The 19,517-nt window shown below is 32.5% G+C and overlaps 1 protein-coding gene across 1 annotated transcript in view; it reads left to right on the forward strand.

Moving 5' to 3' along the window:
* Nucleotides 1-19,517, forward strand: part of LOC116349843 (connectin) — a 109,679-nt gene that overhangs the window by 63,414 nt on the left and 26,748 nt on the right. Inside the window, exon 4 of the mRNA XM_031781444.1 lies at nt 12,759-12,821. The gene's annotated coding sequence lies outside the window, so the exon portion shown is untranslated. The remainder of the gene's footprint in view (nt 1-12,758; nt 12,822-19,517) is intronic.

Genomic DNA, 19,517 nt, shown 5'->3' on the forward strand with positions numbered 1-19,517 from the left:
GCCAAAATTGAGAGAAATAGAAAATGATTGCGGCAGCATCTGTCATATGGAGACGGAAATTAATAAATAAATTCAAAATTCCGTAGATTTTTCACTTCAAATTGAAATATGTCAACTGCGGTAAATGAAACATGATTCTTGGGGGAATTTCATTGGAATCGAAGACGTATCTAAAAAAGGAACGGAACGTACAATGACTCCCATTATTATAAAATACATTATTATTCCAAATAGATGCATTTGCTATTTCAACGTCTCAGGTAAAATTCAATGAGATTCTGTGGGCAAATTTCATGATGTATAAGAATAACATTTTCATTTTTCATCAAATTTTCATGAAAGAAAAAACACGACAAAAATTCCAAATGAAATTGTCAAAAGTATGCCAAGTATTAATTTTTTATATTGAGTGTAAGCGATTTTTCCGTAATTCGACACAATACCTATTTATCTTGTGACTCGTACTATGTTTGACAGTTAACAAAAGTTTTGGGATCATATTTGCAAATCTTATCACCATCATCATAAGAACTTGAGAGTTCTTGCAGAAACCATGCAAAAATAAACGAAAACGTCATTTTTTTTAGAATGTGTGCGTGCCGTACAGCACTCTTGTGTTAACTAGACCACGTCTGGTTTATGTAATCTCTACATACACAGTATGGCCATTAACTATTCTTATCGCTTTCGTTAGTAGTTAATTATGCGTTGAGATGTTGTTCTCGCAACGATTTCTCGTCAGTATTTATGTGAATGCAAATGGACCATGGCACACAGCACTCATTACTTTGAACTTTTCTCTCTCCCGTCCTCCAATTGAGATTCAAGACTACCACACTTACCACACACATACTTCTGAGAAATCAAAGGAATTATATGCGCAATTTACAAAACCCGCGCACATTTTCTGTTGAATTTAATTTCGCGCTATTTAAAATGTTCGAGAAAAATATGCTGTTTTGTTTGGGAAAAGGAAAAGAAGTGTACATGGAAAAGTAGTGCGACAAATTACCCACTTCCGCTTACGGTGTATTTGGCATCAAGCTTTGTTTTTAAATTCACTTTAATTTAATGAGATTCGAGTGGAAGCTGTTGTTCTGTTCATCTTATTTTACGATGCTTTTCTCTAGTTTCCAATTAAATGGTTTTTTAAAAAACTGAGCTCTATCACTTGAAATAATATTGAAAAAATTCCCAAGTTACTGCATTTGAGCTGAATCACAAAATGCAAACAGCGAATGCCGATGTTATACCAATTATGTGCAAATTGCAATAAGAATTCACATCGAACGGGAATCGTAAATGTTTAATCAATCGAAAAAATAGGTCAGGCATGAAATGTTTGCAAAAGGAAAAATTTGACGTCTTGTTATAAGAGTAATATAAAAATACATTCTCACTACATCTCCCCGCTCAATTAGCGTGCCTCTTCGATAACAATTTTCAATTCAAAGAATTCAATGAAAATAACGTCACGAATTACACATGATTCCAATGACTCGAACAATTCATCCATGAGCGAAATTGGAGCATTCTATCATGTTATATTGAACACCAGACAAGAAATCGAATTTCAAAACAGTCACAAAGATAATATTAACGGACGTTAGTATTTATTTTCACATTGTGTTATAATTTCGATATAAATGACATGACCTCGATGGTAGCCTAAAGATCTTTATTTCCATTAATCCCTGTTTTGGTAAATTTCATTTAATTTTGGAAAATTATTTTCCGCTGATGAAATGAAGGATGCATGTGAACTGTTGGTTTGCTTTTGTAAGTAAAAAAACACATATTTTGAATAGATAATTCATTCATATTCAAAGTATGCAGGTTTGAAATTGCGTGTGAAATGAAATTGTTCTCTTCTATATTAAAAACATTCTAAAATTGTATGTCAACATTCCAGTGTGTGGATTCCCGAATCATAGCAACCTGATGGCGTTTTATTTTATATAAAGCGCTACTAAATTGCATTGTGTTTTCACTCCAAACCCAAAACCAACCCGTGAATAAATGTGTAGTATTGTCAGTGCCATTCATTTGGTATGTGATGCCAATTTCATATCACAAAGAGACACATATACCCGCGTATACCGGCCTTGCTTTTTTGCCATTTTAATCTGACGTGCACGCTATCGCATATACACAAAACTCGATACTCATACTAATGGCACAGATGAATAAAAACATGATGTTGCTAAATTGTTTTCAATTCTCGGCGTGTTAATGCCATCGTCAGCACCATGTGTAATTATACATACACCGGTAGCATCTAACGACTATTACATATCACAGAATTTTTCTTTCGTTAGCTTGCTCGATGTTCGTGTGATATTAGCAAAATTGGTGTCATGTTGTGGCTGTTTATTTGTGGCAATACCTTGTACATGTACATATATTCGAACAGTCAGATTTCGTGCCTTAATTTTAGCATTGAATAAACAGTATGAATATATGTATTTTGTTTGTTTCCAAAATTAGCTTGATGGTATGTTATGCATTTGAGTCCGTTGGTCGGTCGTTGATGTTGATGATGTGATATGGTTGTGTTTTGTAAAAAGTAAGGTCTGTTTTTTGTATCTCTCAGTTAGAAGAGATTCAAAAAAAGAAAGGAAATGTTGAGAGATTAATAGATTAGTAATGTAATCTCAATGAAGTCATCAGACTTAGTTTTCATTTTCATAATGTTTTGGGATGTCATTTGTATGTGTATTTTACTGATTGAAATTGGTATTCAGCCTTTGAAAGGCACAGAGCTGTAATTAAACATTTGCGAATGTAATGTCGCAATTTACAGAAAATGAAACGAGAAGAAAAAAATACGCTCAATTTATTTCGTTTCTGTATTCATCAGCTTTCCTTTGATTTCAATCGCATTTCTTTGCCTTCAGCTGATGGTGTGACACAAACAGAATTTGGTGCACAAATGGATAGGCTGATTTTTGAATTCAACTAAGAACAAAGTTTTGATGAATGTTTGAACGTCCGAATTTTATCACCAACTGTCAGGCACGAATGAACCCGATGAGCACAAAAAACCATGCTTTTTATATTTTGCTAGACGAACGTACATTTTAACATTTTTTTGTTTTGAATTTGAGTCAAAGGATTCAAACGACCTGTCATTTCAAAACTTTGTACCCTAAAATTCAGATCCACGTTTTTGTGTCGATGGCGTTTCAAGTTTCAACACTTTGGGACGGCATGATATATTTTGGGTGACGACCTTTCATTTAATAACATACATGAAACAAACGTGAGGCAGATCCATTACCCATTTTATCTCTGTATGCTACTTGCGAGAATGCATTGAATGAAGTCTAGATTGTAGAGAATTAAAAACGAAAAAAATGAAGCCAGAAACGTGGAAATGATACGTCATTTTATGGTGGTATAGTACACTTTTTACAGTCAAAGAATTCGTACAGATCCAACGGAGTAATGTTTTTTAATGATCTACACGAAATGCGGATGCCTGTATCCACGAATTGAAAAAAAAGATGAAAAAATGGCGGTTTAAAAATATATAAAAAACGTTCCTATTTTTTGAACTATAGAACAAAACCTTAAAATCAAAGTCATCGTGTAAATGTTCAAGCTTATGCACTACATAGAATTGCAAACGGCTAAGCAAACAAAGTTTTCAATATTTCCAATTTAGGTAATTCGATTGACTTCGAGCTAAGCCGTCAATTGCAATAGCTCCTCTGAAAAAGATAACGACAAAATTATTCCATATCAAAAATACATTCGTTCCCGGCTCCATGGAAAAAAAAATCAAATAACAAAGTGTGAATCTATCATTTTGAGTTTGGATATAATAAATATTTTCAAAGATTTTCTTCGTTTTTGATTGAATTCTATTAAAATCATACATTCAAATTTCACAAAGCGGAAGATTGGAAATTGCCCATGTATTTCAATAGCACGTGTCTTTATTTTATTTAGGTATGTTTGGAAGTTGTTTTGTTGATGTATACCACAACTTTTCGTTGAAAAACTGTTCATTTGAAAAAGTATTCAATTTCAAATGGCTACTGCTCGAAAAATTATTCACTTATAATCGTTATTGCCGCCTGGCGATGTTATTAGCTCGTTCTTCATTCGAGCGACGGATGAAAAGACATAGAAAGAAATAAACGAGAAATTTAAGAAATATATTTCTGAAAGCGTTGACGTTTTGATTGGCAAAAAAGGACTAAATGAATAAATAAATATGTAAATATGGTTTCAAAAGAAAACAGCAAAAGGAAAAAGTGGCTATAAAAGTTGATCTGCAGATACACTGCAAAAACGCATTAGAAAAAGACTTTGGTGTAAGTAAAACAATTATTCAGAATAAATTTTCATTTGAATTCAAATGAAATATATTCATATTCGTTCGAAGGATTTTAGCTAAATTTATGAGATGGAAACGAAAATTAAGAATTTTGAGAAGTTTATTAATTTCAAAAGCATTAGAAATTTTGTTACGTTGGCTAAAGTCCAAGCGGTGGTATTTTTAAAAGTAACAAGCGACCTAACATAGAAGAATTCCGACGTGAAATGTAAAAAATGTTTAATATTCATTGAACGATTTGCGTTTATATACACTTGGACGTGATGCCATTGCCATATCGAACAAAAGTTTCTACAACTAGATACGATCCTTTCAATTTATAGATTCTATGAGACTCATAGAGATTTTGCCAACATGAACTTCACGACACATAGACATATAATTTACATATACTTTTATGTGATATTTTAGTTGCCAGGCAAACGCAAAGGAGAAAAAAAAGAAGAGATAGTTTAAAGTAGTAGTAACAATAATAATTTGATATATCATGTTCATGGCATAAATTCTTTATAAAGAACGAGAGAAAAATACGAGTATTACACGAACAAAACATACAAAAAATGTTTTATAAGGTGAAGTTCTTGTGCGTGTTATGTACGTGGCGAATGAATTGCGAATTTATCTTAATCGCCTACCAATATCAAAATAACATAATCACTGTTAGACACTTAAGGGCTGCTTAAATTAATTGAACTGTTTGCGTATTGCAACATAGATAACGTTGCTTTTTTAAACGACCACTATATTTTCTACAGCTTTGGCCAATTTATATATCATTGAAACTGCAATTGCCAAATTTTTGATTGAAGTTCAATCCTTTAAGTTTGCTCTCTTAACTTTATGAATAGAGGAATGTCTTTATGAACTGCGATTTTGAACTTGCTACTTCATCCTAGTTTCAAATGGAAAAGGGTTATGATATGATGAGCTCTGCTCTGCTGTGATCATAGTCTGGATTGAATTTTAAATAGGTTACCTGAATGGGAATTTGTATATACATTACACAACTTTGCGCAGCAAAAATTCGTTTTTCTTTTTCACCTTTTTTCCCCTTCGATGGATATAATTCGAGTGGATGTTTATAACATTTTCTTCGTTGGATTATTTTTTGATTTTTCTCAATTTAATTTTTAGATCATCATCTTTTCTTATATAATTCCCTCTAAGGTATTTTCATTGAAATCGTTCATTTCATTTTTTTTGTCATAAATGTGTGCTGTGCCAAAATTCGTTCACATTTTCAAAACTTTGTTCCCGTTGCTCTTGAGGATTTATTTCGTTTCATTTTTGTCGAATGAGCAGTTTGGTGTTGTAGATGCAGACATGCACATTTTCATCGGTATTGCTGCTTTCAGTCGCATATGTCGTATTTATCGTTATCCTTCATTTCGCTAAATGGGTCGATGGTACCTTTCTTCGCAATTCACCAAATGGAAATGCTTTCGTAAGAATGTTCGCATTTCAGTGAGTACATACACCAATTCAAATGATGATTGTAAACCTTCCATATGAAGCAGAGATTCTTTTGATTCGGCTGTGTATACTTTTATTCTTTTTCGAAACGAAAAAAATGAAAAGGAACACGATAAATCCACTCAGATTTTCTCTTTCCTCCATAAAAGTCGGTATGCGCTGTGGTTTTATTTTTATCAGATCAATGCCGTTGGCGTCTTTTTGTTTTGAATCATCATTTTCCTGCCGTTCAACAGGCATGGAAGACTGAAAAAATCCGTCAACCAAATGGCAATTTTTTCCCATCGTTTTTCATTCGTTCATCATCGCGTCAGTTTTCCCAAGCAATTCAATATTTTGATACATTTCGATTCAATTTTTGCTGTTGCTGATTTATTTAGCCAAATGATTTTCGTTCCGGTAACATTCGCAGTAAACGAATACGCTACTACATATTTACCGCGACAAACCTGACGAAAAGTGAATTGGTTTACAAGCAACTGAAAAAAGGATGGTGAGTATAACGTAATCATAAAAAAAATTTAATAATAAAATAATCGAAGCGACGAACGAATATACGTTGAAAATTGGAAACAACACTGAGCATGTGTTCGCGAAACGCTATCACGAAACAATAATGTTTTCTTGTGTGACATTTTATTGTTCAACCGAAGAAGAAGAAGCTGTGACAACAACAATATATGTGTTATCATAGGCACTGTTATTTTGATTCAATTCCGTTTTATGCTCGCTTTACGCTGTGTGTACACTGTACATGTTAGCCCAGAATGAAAAGCTGACACTGAACATGATTTTATGGTCCTGCTGCAATTTAAGATTGTCAACAAACGAGTGGCCATAAAATCCAGATGAAATTTTTTACATCATTCACTTTTGATTGCGTTCAGTTTGCTGTCCGTAAGCCATCGCTCACTTGTTATAACTTGTCAGTCAGATGATTTATTTCCCTATCAACGGTCACATATTTCACCGTTATTTATTATCATCAAAACTTGATGGATTTTCACAGTTACCAATTTGTATTTAATTTAATAGACATGATTTTTTTACAAGTCACCCACGGATGCGTCTTTAAAGAAATGGAAAGTTGTTGTTTGGTAAACCTGCAAACTTCATTATTATGAAAATATTCGATTATTCGAAAAAAAATTCAAGCCACAGGCCAAATAAATATATTTTCTTAAAGAGAATCGAATTGTTGGAATTTAGCCATGAAAAGTTTTGTAAAATGTTGATTATGATGCAACATAATTGGTTCAATTCTGAAAAAGCATAACTGAATATTTTAAATGAAAAACTTGCTATTCGAATTCAATGCTGAGAAACCTTTAATTTTTCTGTTTCAATAATATAACAGCTTAAATTCGGTTGAACTGTTTTTTATTATTTATTCTGAAAAATTCCAGTATTCATATGGTGGAAGATAAATAATTCTTTCAATATAATTAGAATGTATTTTTTTTTAAATCGAGTGGTGTGTTACGAAAAAACGAATTATAAATAGCTTCAATCCTTTCGATTAATAATGTAACGATTAGAAACATCAAAAAATAATACCTAGTTGTTTTGATATTGGTTTTTTTCTTTGAGAACATATGTTAAACATGGCTGATTTAATAAATAATGGAAAATAATGTGACATGTTATACGCAGCGCACATAAAACAGAGTCATTTGTTTATAATAGTTTTTTTTTTATAGAGACACGAGGCAATGTTGATTGCTGAGTACCAACATTGGTTTACACCATAGTCAATGGCAAAAAACAACCGATACAGAGTCCACAGAGGATTGGAGAAGATGTATGGAATGCTCGGCATATGTGTGTCGAACAACATATATCTAAACATAAAAATTGAGAATGTAAATAAAACAGTCAAACAAATGTGGTATGTGTACGCTTTCTGTTGCGTACACATTTTAGTTCAATCAATACAAATAAACACACGGATATGGAGAGGAGATGTGGTAGAAACTGAAATTTCAACGGACGATTGACTCAAAACACATTTTGCGTTTCTATCTCATTCACTCCCTTTCTCTCTATTTTTCTGCCTGTGTGTATTTGACTCGTGCAGCAATGGCTACAAAATATAATTAAAACGAGCATTTTGTAGGTTAAAACTACCAGCAGATTGAATTAATTCACACTCTGGCTAAAATTGCTGGAAAAAACGAACACATATGAGCGGAATCATCTCAGGTTGCCATTTATTTGTAAATTTACTTGAAATCAATATCATATAGAAAACTTTTTCTAAATTTTTAGACTCAAGTCATACTTAGCTACTTTTAGCCATCATGAATTTTGTTTATTCATAGTTCCAAATATACTCATTTAATAACTATCAAATCAGGAAATCGGTGTCCAAAAAACTACATAAGTAACGAAGTAATGATATCGCCCCTATAAAATATTTTTTTTTTGTGTGATTTACCAATTAATCAAAGCCAATTTTCATTTCTGATAATTATTAAGATTTATTGCTGTATCTACAGACAACGATTACTGTTACAGCGTTTCGATGGGTAATATAATATTTAAAATATTTAAAAGGGGGACTTGCCATTTTTGTTTTCAATACCATACAAGACATTCGAAATTATTCACAAATAATATTTTTGTTTCGAAATGTTTGTTGCATAAAATGAATATGAAAGGGGCAAAATGTCAATTTTAGTGAATCTGAACTCGATTTAATTAAATACTCAAATGGTCAAAATGCTCGAAATAATTTCTAGGATAATTTTGTATTTCGTATATTTCGCTGTATTGATGGTTCTGTGTATTATACTGATGCAATATTTTAGTGCAGTGATTCGAAAACCATTGCCGCATAAAATCGGAAATGCATTTTGAATATTAGCTTAACTTCAGTTATCTGGTTGCATATTCGATGCGACCATATCCGAATTTCATTCATTACGCAAACACAGTTGCAAATCGACAGTTGTGTGAAAGATAAAACTGAATCGAGAAAATGAAACGTTTATTGCATCGGTTGAATATGTCGGGGTACTGAAAAGAATGCGCATAGAGAGAGAGAGAGAGAGAGAGAGAGAGAGAAAGAGAGAGAGAGAGAGGTAAACAGAAAAAATCGATTGAATAATATGACATCTGGGTAATACGAATACATTTTGATGCAAGCCACGTTCACAGCATTGTCGCCACTATACGCAACATCAATGTGGTGTAACAGCCGTACCAAATTTTTCGTTACACTTCGAACTGAACGCTTGAGAATGAAATTCGATTTAATCGAACAGCGTTTGGTGTGAGCACATTTGTTCGTTCAGCATTTCAATAGCATCAGGGTGAATCAGTCCAAAGTACACCCAAAATTATGAATAGTCATTTAATTTGCCTATAAATTTATCATGTGCGTTCATTTTTGTTTACATGCTGTGTTTTTTTATGGTTTGTTGTCCTTGTGGTTTCGTTAAATTAAAATTTATGCGCGAACGTCTGTGTGTGAATGCACCAAATGATCTCACTGTACTGCATTTTTACAGTTGATTTGCATGCACTCACTTCAGTTCGTTCGCAACGGCAATGTCAAACGAAAATCGAAACATAAAAAAGTGTGCATCAAGAGAATCGCGTTTTAAATTTCAATGATCTGTGTGAGCGTTTATTTTTCACTGTGTTGTCATTAGCATAAACAAGCATAAATGATGTGTAATTTATTTCCATAAACAAATACTAAATATGCATTTAAAATTCAATGCATACGCTCTCTTTTAATTTGGTTCATCAATTCGATTCCCCCGTGTGCACTTTGTCTCAGAATCGTTTTTTTGTCACTTCAATTTATCATGCTTTAATTACTGTTTTGTTTTGCATTTTTTTCAATATTACTTAATCAATTTGGAGAAGATTTTTTCTCGTCACTTGAGAATTCAGCAGAAAGCTGAACGCGCACAAGATTCTTTTCTAGCCGTCATACTGATGAATGTAATGCTCCAAGTAATGCTCATTTTTCTTGTTTACTTTTATGCAACGGCGTACTGAAACAAATAATGTTAGTATGACTAAAGACTATAATTTACTACAGAACCGTGGAATCTATAGATAGGTATACCTAAACTAGTAGTAATTTTTCTTTCTTCAAGATACAAAGCGTACGTTTTATAAAACATTGTTATTTTCAATCAAATCATTTCCGCTTCATTAAGCCAAATATGCATTTGATACATATGTGTGCCTTGTGTGTGCATCACACATTATACTCATGTTCTCTTGCTTACGCTCTAAAACAAAAACATATTCTTTATGAATTTTCGAGAATACCATTTACATTGCACATTGTTATTATTTATCTCGACATTGTTTGTAGGTTCAGTGTTCAGATTTTCTCTTTCTCTTTCGACACTGTTTATGTTATTTGTGCGATGGGATACAATTTCATTTTAATTAATTTCTTCGCAGATCGTTTTATATTGTTTTATCCGTTCGCGAGATACGCGTATGCATTGAACCTACGCGCTTTGGTTAATAATAATCACGATGATTATGTGTATCGTCGTTTCGTGTTTTCTGCTCCCTGATTGCTATGAAATTCACTTGTGTTAATTATCCTTGTATATTGTATAATTATGTTGCTGCTTCCAATTAGCATTGCCGATGTTTAAATAAAAAGAAATACAAAAAATTGTCGCTGTTAAGAAATGAATACATGAAATCAAGTGAAAATAATTCTCCATTCGTTTTCGATTTAATTCAATAAAATGTGTTAAATGATAGAATAATTTACACTCAACTCAAAGAAAAAAATCTAGCATAGAAGCTGCAATTACCAAATTTTGTTGTGAATTGTTAAGAATCAAGTTAAAAATAAAACTTTTTGGTTTCAATCTTTCAATCCACTTTAAGAGACTGAAACTGCGTATCGTCGCGTTATTTTGAGGTTTATTTCTATAGATTAATACCGTTGTTGTTACCGACATCAAGGGGCTTAAATATAAACAACGTCTACAAAACCAATGCACGACAAAATAAACAAACTTTTGTAAAAACATATTTCATATTTCACAAAATGAACAATGTGATATGGGGAGACCTGTGGTTTTATCAGTAAAAAAAACATTTTCTCGTGTGTATGCCTCACTCGATAAGCCCTTCAACACATCATTTGACTCCACGACATTTGTTCAATATCTTTGTGAGAATGAGCTAGGAATAAATAAAGAACACATTCTGTTCAACAGAGTAAGGCCACGAGAAACATGTTGGAGTGCAAACAGAATCAACAATTATGATAGAGAAGAGAACCGTTCTGTTTTCAAATACTCATGCAAACATACAGAGTGTTTCACAATTCCATGCTAATCTTTCTACCACAGATTTTTCAGCTCAAGAGGAGTAAAAAAGTGTATGAGCACTTTTCCCAAATCGGCTGTTTTAGTGGGGTTACAGACCTCGGCCCCTTAGGGTCAGAATTTTCTGTGTTCTGATCCATTTCCAAGAACGGTCACCACAGCGGTGTTTTTCAAAAGGCATTTTTGATTATTGGCTTGTTGGAAAGGTCTTTCGGTCCTCTTGAGAATATCACGAAAAAAAATTAAAAAAAAGTTTCAGTGGAGACGGTCAAAGTGGGTTGACCAAAAGTGAAAAAAATCATCGAAAATCGAAGAAAATCGTAATTTATCTCGAAAAAACATGTGATCAACCTATCTTTTTTATGCCAGAAATCGACAGAGCATCCAATTCTGAGCCGGTTTGCAAATTTTAAACTACGATTTTCCTCGATTTTAGATGATTTTTTCACTTTTGGCCAACCCACTTTGACCGCCTCCACTGAAACTTTTGAATGAACGAAGCAATCGCAAAATTGTAATAATCTGATTTCATCACGTGTTCTTTTCTTCTGATCCAGTCAATTAAATTGTTACAAAAAAGGTATCAAGTCGCTCCATAGACATTTACATTTTACATAGTGGTAGATTTTTTTAGGACACGTGCAAACATAACTCCATCCTTCGATGTGTACAATGTATATATTCAGTAATTTTTACATTAGACGTGCATGCGTATTACCATATCCAATGCTCATTTTTCTATGTTTAGTCCATGTAAATGTGTGAATTCAGAAATTCGATTAGAGCACGCTTCCCATATTAATTAATCCAAGTGAATTTATCCAATTTATTTAATGAATTTCAACTTTATTAATTCAAATTTATTTTGATAAAATCGATGATGAACAATAAAAAAATATCAGCAGCACCAACTAAAAAGCATGAACACATATATGAAATAATCTGCTCAATTTATTTTGCGGTTGTGTATAATTGTTTTTTTTTTTTAATTAATTGATTGATAAATACTATCTTTTTAATGATTTTATTATTATTGCAATAATAATTTGCTAAAAAGTTCAACCTATGCATTTTCATGGTTTGAATCAGTTCATGATTAATGTGATAATTTTTAGAATTAGGTTTATTAAACTCTATTTCAATCAATATATTTTTGATTGGAATTTTGCTTTCGTTAATGCAAATTTTCCGTATTTAAAGTAAATTAAAATCATAAGGTCTAGAATAATAATGTTATAGAGTGATGCTTTTAAATGCAATGTTAACACTGAAGAAATCGCGATTTAACTCCATTTTATTTATTTTGTCTCGTCACCGAACTAACAATGTACAAAATGAATTTCTTTATGGAGTATATGCCCAGTTATCACCCACTTTAGGCAAGCTGTTTTTACAAACCGTGATGTTTGTAAGCCGTGAAAAAGGTTTTGTGTGTCTATCTTGGGTTCTCTCTCTCTCTCTTTGATATGAAATATATTTGATTTCATGTGCAAACAAAATTTGTGAACGGTGTCTCCATTTGTTTTCGGTGTAGATATGAAAATCATAAAACGACTTAATACATATAATACTGGCAATAGTTATAATAATATAATAATTTAAACATTTCTTTACTTTTTCAGATAAAATACAACACGGTACTTGACTCAAACATCTGAAAATCTCGAGAGCTGAAAGGATATCAGGTAACAATTTCTACCAACGTAAAATTAAACATGTTGAAGTAGACGATGGCATTATTAAATTGAAAAATGATATTGAATGATTCTATTTCACTTCCTACCTTAATGAGCCCTCATTGAAATGAATGAGCTAATCGTAACGAATGAAAACGTGATACGTAAATTCATTTGTCATAATTTTTTATTTAAATTTTTTTCATCTTTCACTCATACTCTTGACGATTGGGCTCATATTCACCAATGAGCAAACAATTCCCCAGATTCTCAGTAATTCATTTTTGACGATGCATACACCAAAAAAGTGTTTGCTTAACGGTAAAAACATTCAGATTATATGTTTTGTTCAACGGAAATTTACTATAATTTTTCCCGTTTTCACATCTGATCTGTGCTTGTTAACAGATAAGAGGAACAATGAAAGAGGCAGAGATACAAGAACGACAAAAGTTTGCATATATGGAGAATAATTCTATCTAAAATTTCGCATCAAAAGCAATAACAAAACTAAATGCGGAAAGAAATAATATTTCACCGGAACAATTTGAATATTCGGAACATTTCACATGTTTATTTGTTTAAGAGTGAAAGAGAAAGAAAGTCTTGCCATAAGCGTACGCATACCGTACATTCGCGGACAGAATAGAGTGAATAGTAAATGGCGAAAGAATCTTTTCAACACGTACAATTACTATTTGCATGGATATAATGTGACTCAGGTATAAAGAACGGCAAGAAAATTTTGCAACGCCCGGAATATTACGGCTCGCATGGGAATATCAAGAAAAAACATTTCATCATTTCATTCATAAATTCATTTGTAAGCAAAGTGATAAAAACAATATCACATGAAGACGAAAACATATTTATTGTCATAAAACCGCATCCACATCAAGTAAACATTTTCATATAGTCGCATCAGACAAAAAGAAAAAAAGAAACAACCAAGATGTCTGAGCTTAGCTCAAAAGTGAAATGCGACGTGCGTTCGTGGAGCCAAAAATTTCAAAAGTATTGTCACAATTTTTCTGCTTTTCTTTTTCGCATTTTTCATTTTCTCATGAATTTAATCCCTGGAAATATAAAGATTTTACCATGGTTGCTTCTTTAACATTTCGATTATATATACGCGCTCTCTTTTATATTCAAATGAACATTTTTTTTCTCTTTAGTTCGTATGCCATACGGTTGAAAAGTGAACATTTATCCACGCTGTGCATGCAAACTAAGCAAATTCAAATAATTCAGCAGAACGCCGGATTTTTCTTCATTTTTTCTTTCATTTGTTTTGCACTTTAGCATTTTTCCAATAGGATTTTCTTGTAATATTGCCATTGTTGTTGTTGTAGTGAACGAGAAAAAATTTGACGTCAGTATTAAAAGATATATACACCGCATGAATACGTGAAGAATGTTGCAAATGAACATATTTTTGTCGCTTTTTAAAAAGCATACACAAAACAGAATTGGATACATTAACACAGATACAAAGAAAGCAAGAGCATACGACAGAGACCAGAAACCGTAAAGCAGAGGGGAATGCAAGTTTGTTTCGAAATATTTTCGTCTGTTGTTTTTAGAATGAACAAAGAGAGATATAAAGTTTTCTTTCATATATAGAATACCAAAAATATATAATATGCATATTTGCTTCTAAATGACAAACCCATCAACATTTATTCGTCATAATTTTATATGCTTGCTTCGTTTGTGCCACACCAATTGGGCTTCCAATTTAGAAAGCAATTCATTGTATTTGCAGCCACCGTTTTTTATACACAATAAAGAAAGAATATCCAAAAAACAGTGAAACGAAGTGTCATGACTAAATAAGAATGAAATACTGGACAATAATCGATAAATTTCATTCATCTCTCCGTTAGCCACAAATCGAATACATTCTTCATTTATTTATACAATAACAAAATTTAAATTTCATTTGGTTCTTATGCGAATTTGATAGAATAGCATCTATTAAGCTAAATTAGAAATGCAATGAAATCAACAGCGAAATAAAAACCGTCTTTATGCTTATACCATTTGTTGTGGAATAAAAACGCATTTCCAATAATACGGCCATTTTTCGAGTCTTGTGTTCAAAATGCATTGGCCATGTAGTCGATTCCAAAGTCAATAGAGATATACAATTCCATTTCACACGATCAACAACGCAACGAACAAATATTTTTTGTGGTTTTCAATGAAAGTCCAAACAATGGATCGAAAATTAAAAGTCGACAAGGGAACCTTATTTGAACACTGTGACAGTCAAGTTAAAGGCAAAAGTAAATAGATTGTGTGGGATTCGAAAATAAATGCACAAACGAACTGATCGTCAGCCGGAAAATATTGGTGACACAATACGAGAATCCATCACAGAAATGCATTTTGAGCCGCACTAAGACATGATAATGGTATTTGTTGTTTGAGAGATGAGCAACGCCATCAACTGTTGCCACGCCATTGTAATTGCCCTTTTTTCTCTCTATTATTTCTTTTCGTTGACGAAATGCGTTGGCACGAACTGATACGTATGTTTTGTTTGGTCAATGTGCACAAATAACATTATTGACGTAATGGGCGACGACATCAACCGATCGGCAGCTCAGTCTTTTTCTCTTTTTCACAGATGCACTCTGCAATTCGAATACATTTCAATATAAAATATACAGTGACATATAGAAAAGGAAGCTCGAGGGAACGATGTCAATATGTTGCGCTGTGTGCACATAAAACGACAGACAATAAATCTTATTGTTTTTCGGGTGGCAACGTGCATTATCGGGTTTTGAATTAAAAACGACCGTTTCTACAGCTGCTACATTGAGTGACATTCGTCCGTTCCCATGATTGTTCTTTGCATGGAAACTCCTATAGCAACATTCAATTGTTTGGCATGACTTTGTGATTATAAAAAAGACGAATGAATGGCATTACGTATATACATTTTCATTGAATGAGCTCGATAAAAATGCAACCGATTTGTTTGAATCAAATGGCAGAAAATTCTTGTGTCACTTGTATCTTTGCCTGCCAATGAATCAATTTTCTTTCATGCTCTCGGTCAGTGTAGACATAATATTATTATGCCACAAATAAGAATGGTCCTTTTGTGTCAATATTGGTGAAGCTTTTCCATTTTACAAGTAACCAAAATCCATTGCCCTCGAGCTCAACACATATATCTGAAATCGAAACAACATACATTCTTCATCTTGGCCGATTCTCATCTCAATGTGCATATAATTCATTTGCATTTCTGTTTTAAGTCAACGTTCGAATTCCCAACCATGCAGAACTTGTTGGTTTCGATTGAATTAGAAAATCAGACACATACAAACAATGTGTGTATCGAATACTAAAACTAAACAATGAAATTCATGCAATTCCTTCCATCATATCTTCTTCGCTTGCTGAATTGTCGTGTTATTTCCATTTCGGAGTTTCTTATTCTCTTTTGCTTTGTCAATTCCAATTGAATTGGTTAGTTTTTGACTTTGTTTTAACATCGGCTGCACATTTGTGTGATGTATGTCGATTTTTGTTCAAGTCAGTGGATTTCGTTTGCATTTGACACCACATACGAGTATTAAAAGGAAAAGTGCAACGAATCAGTACAAAGCAATCTGTACAAATGAAACCGCACACACATATTCAAATTCAATCGACATAAATTGGCGTTTACTTATATAGGTATATCTATAGTAGCTCTATAGAGCTACATTCATATATACTAATGCATTGCTATTTTGTAAACATAATTTATCTCAATGTTGGACGAAACACGAAGCTAGAAATGAACAAACAAACAAAAAATTCAAGAACAACCTTAAAACAAAATTTGTTTCATATATGGTACAAATGTGTAAATTTTGAGATTTACATTGCGTTTTCCATCTCAATTTATGTCATCTTGGATAAGAACCACCGAAAAACAAACATTTTTCGATAGTTTTAGCGAATGGCAGCAATTTCAACAAAAATAACATAAAATATGGATAAAAAATATATCAAACATCACATAAGAATTTTCAATTTTAACCATCCATGTGCAAAAAATGACTTACAGTTTAGTGTAAATGATTTAAAACGACTATAAAAATCTATTTAAAATGATCGAAGTTGATTGGTTTTCACACAAATTTTCAGATCACCATAGTTGGAAATTTTCGGAAGTTAGTCGACTGAATGCAAAGTTGTATATAATCGACAAAAATCGTCTTATTTTGTTTGAAGCAGCGATACAAACCGAAACCAAACATTTTTTTTTGGTTTCACTTGAACCTCGGAACGTTCGAAAAATGGTTTCTACTACAAATCGAAGTTTGCGATGCCCTGAACTGTGTGCATAGCAGCAACGTTGTACACTCATACATTCAAAGCATCGATATTCAAGTATACATATCGTGAATGTATGTTCGCCATACAAACCATTTTCGGAATGTTCCACTTGCTCCATTTCGTTCAATACACAAATGAAACCAATTCGATATACCGAAATGTCAAACCGATTTGCATCGCTGGTTTGCATCACATATAAACAATCAAAACATCTCAAATTAGCCGGCTGATTGAACCATATTTTTACACAGGGGAAACTCTTAAAATAATCGACTACAGGTCGTTCTCAAAATAGTTTTTTTGAGAATAAATTTATTCACTTCTCACGTTCTTTGATATGAGAATCTGACCTAGTTTATGCATACACTTTTAAGCTGAACTGTCACATATCTTTAGAAATCAATCTTTACAAAATCAGTATTATTTTATGAATAAATTTCTAAAATATATTGTCACAAATACACATGTATTGATTGTCTACTAATTAGTAACCATTCAGTAAAATGAAATTCATTTTCATTATTTTATCAACAAAATGATTATATAAGAATGGTTGAGAATAATAATGAAACTTAATTTTTGTTCAAACTGAAGTGTCCCTTCGGAATATTTCCAATAAAAGTGTCGCAAGTTTGTATATAGTTTGCCATATAAACTTGGGGCACTTTTATTGGAAATATTTCGAAGGGACACTTCAGTTTGAACAAAAATTAAGTTTCTTTATTATTCTCAACCATTCATAAGAGCTATGCCGAAGTTCGGGAAGCGTGTCATTGTTTGAAGTTTATTTACTTTATTATTTACTTGATGTTCTGTTGTGCAAATCAATCGATGAGCAAAGATGAACAATGAATTTTGATTTACGTTTATAGTACTTTGATTTTAAGCATACACTTTCAACACAATATATCAAACGTCAATTGCAACTGCCGATAATCTATGTGGTATTAATTGTTGTATATATCGAGGTAACAAAGATGCAAAATAATTGTTATTGCTAGCCTGCATTCTGCGAATGCGTGATTATATTTGTGTGGTTTATGTGGCACAAGTGATTATGGTTTAATTTTCGGTGCTCACAGTCAAACAAATGAAGTTTCTTTATATAAAACATTATTATGCATTTGCCATGTTTGCAATTTTAGTGTGTGGCACATAATTTTTCCGGATTCTCATACTACCTTCACTATTTAGCACTGACATTTTCAAGCAGTCGGCAGTTTGAAACTTTTCCATGTTCTATTGTTTTCAATTCCCCATTTCATTGCTCTTGAGCTCTGCAGTATTTTAACCGGTGAAAGCAAACGAAGAAAATAGCATAAAAAACAGCAACAATGAAAGAACAAAACGTTCATTTTAACGAAGAGAAAGAGTTTGTGTACGGTAGACCATGTGTTTGAGTACTTTTCCTTGTTGCTTGTTTTCAATTTCATATAGTACTACAGAAAAAAAAACGGATTTTAATTGAAAAGTTAACAAACGGCTTTTAACCAGTTCACTGAGCAATGTGCATGTCTGGCTAATTGGTTGACATTTTTTTTTCTCGTACAGTATCACTGATTCAGTCAAAGACTTAACTAAAACGTCAGTTTTGCTTGTATTTTTATTTTGTTTCGTCAATTTAAATAAAAATAACCCCATTCGCTGAACTTTAGAGAATTGGTTATAAAGGATTATGGAATGCACATTGAATTGAAAATACCATGGGGAAAAACTCAAAATTATATCGCATTTTATCGTGAGCGCATAGTTTAAAAAAAATAAGTGCAAAACTATAAAATAAGCGAATAAGAGATGCAATTCAACAAAAAACTAACAAAATAATAGCAAATGCATTCATTTGGGCTGAACTTCGAACAGGTAATAAGCAATAAAGTGGATTCATCTGTATAAATGATCAAATATGTAGAAAAAAAATGCTAGAGCGGAGTAGAATGATAATAAAAATGAAACAAAGTTCGTTTTTCTTTCGTGTCAAAACTTAGTGTTGTATGTATGTTTAGTAGCGTACTTTGTGCAGACATGATAGTAGCCAAAAGTTTTTTTGCTGTGCCATTTCTTTCGTATTCTGTGTCAAAGAGAATATTTTACTATAAAAATGGATTTATTCGTTGTCGCAACGTGATGTTCACAGATGTGAACAACCTGCGCAAAAGTTTCGTCGCGCTACAATCTTATTTTTATACAAAACACAACAACTTTTCAGCGATGCGCTTCGCGCGTTTCTCTTTTCAATTTTTTGCGACTTGTAAATGCAACAAAAATATCCATGCTCAACAGTTACATTCTCGTCATCGTTATTTCTCACTCTCTATGTTGATTTTTCCAGTTGGACTTTTGTAAAGCTTGTTTACTTCTTAA

Source organism: Contarinia nasturtii, unplaced genomic scaffold (genome assembly GCF_009176525.2).
Source record: "Contarinia nasturtii isolate CC-2019 unplaced genomic scaffold, AAFC_CNas_1.1 Cnas_scaffold_3175, whole genome shotgun sequence".
In the NCBI taxonomy this organism is placed as follows: domain Eukaryota; kingdom Metazoa; phylum Arthropoda; class Insecta; order Diptera; family Cecidomyiidae; genus Contarinia; species Contarinia nasturtii.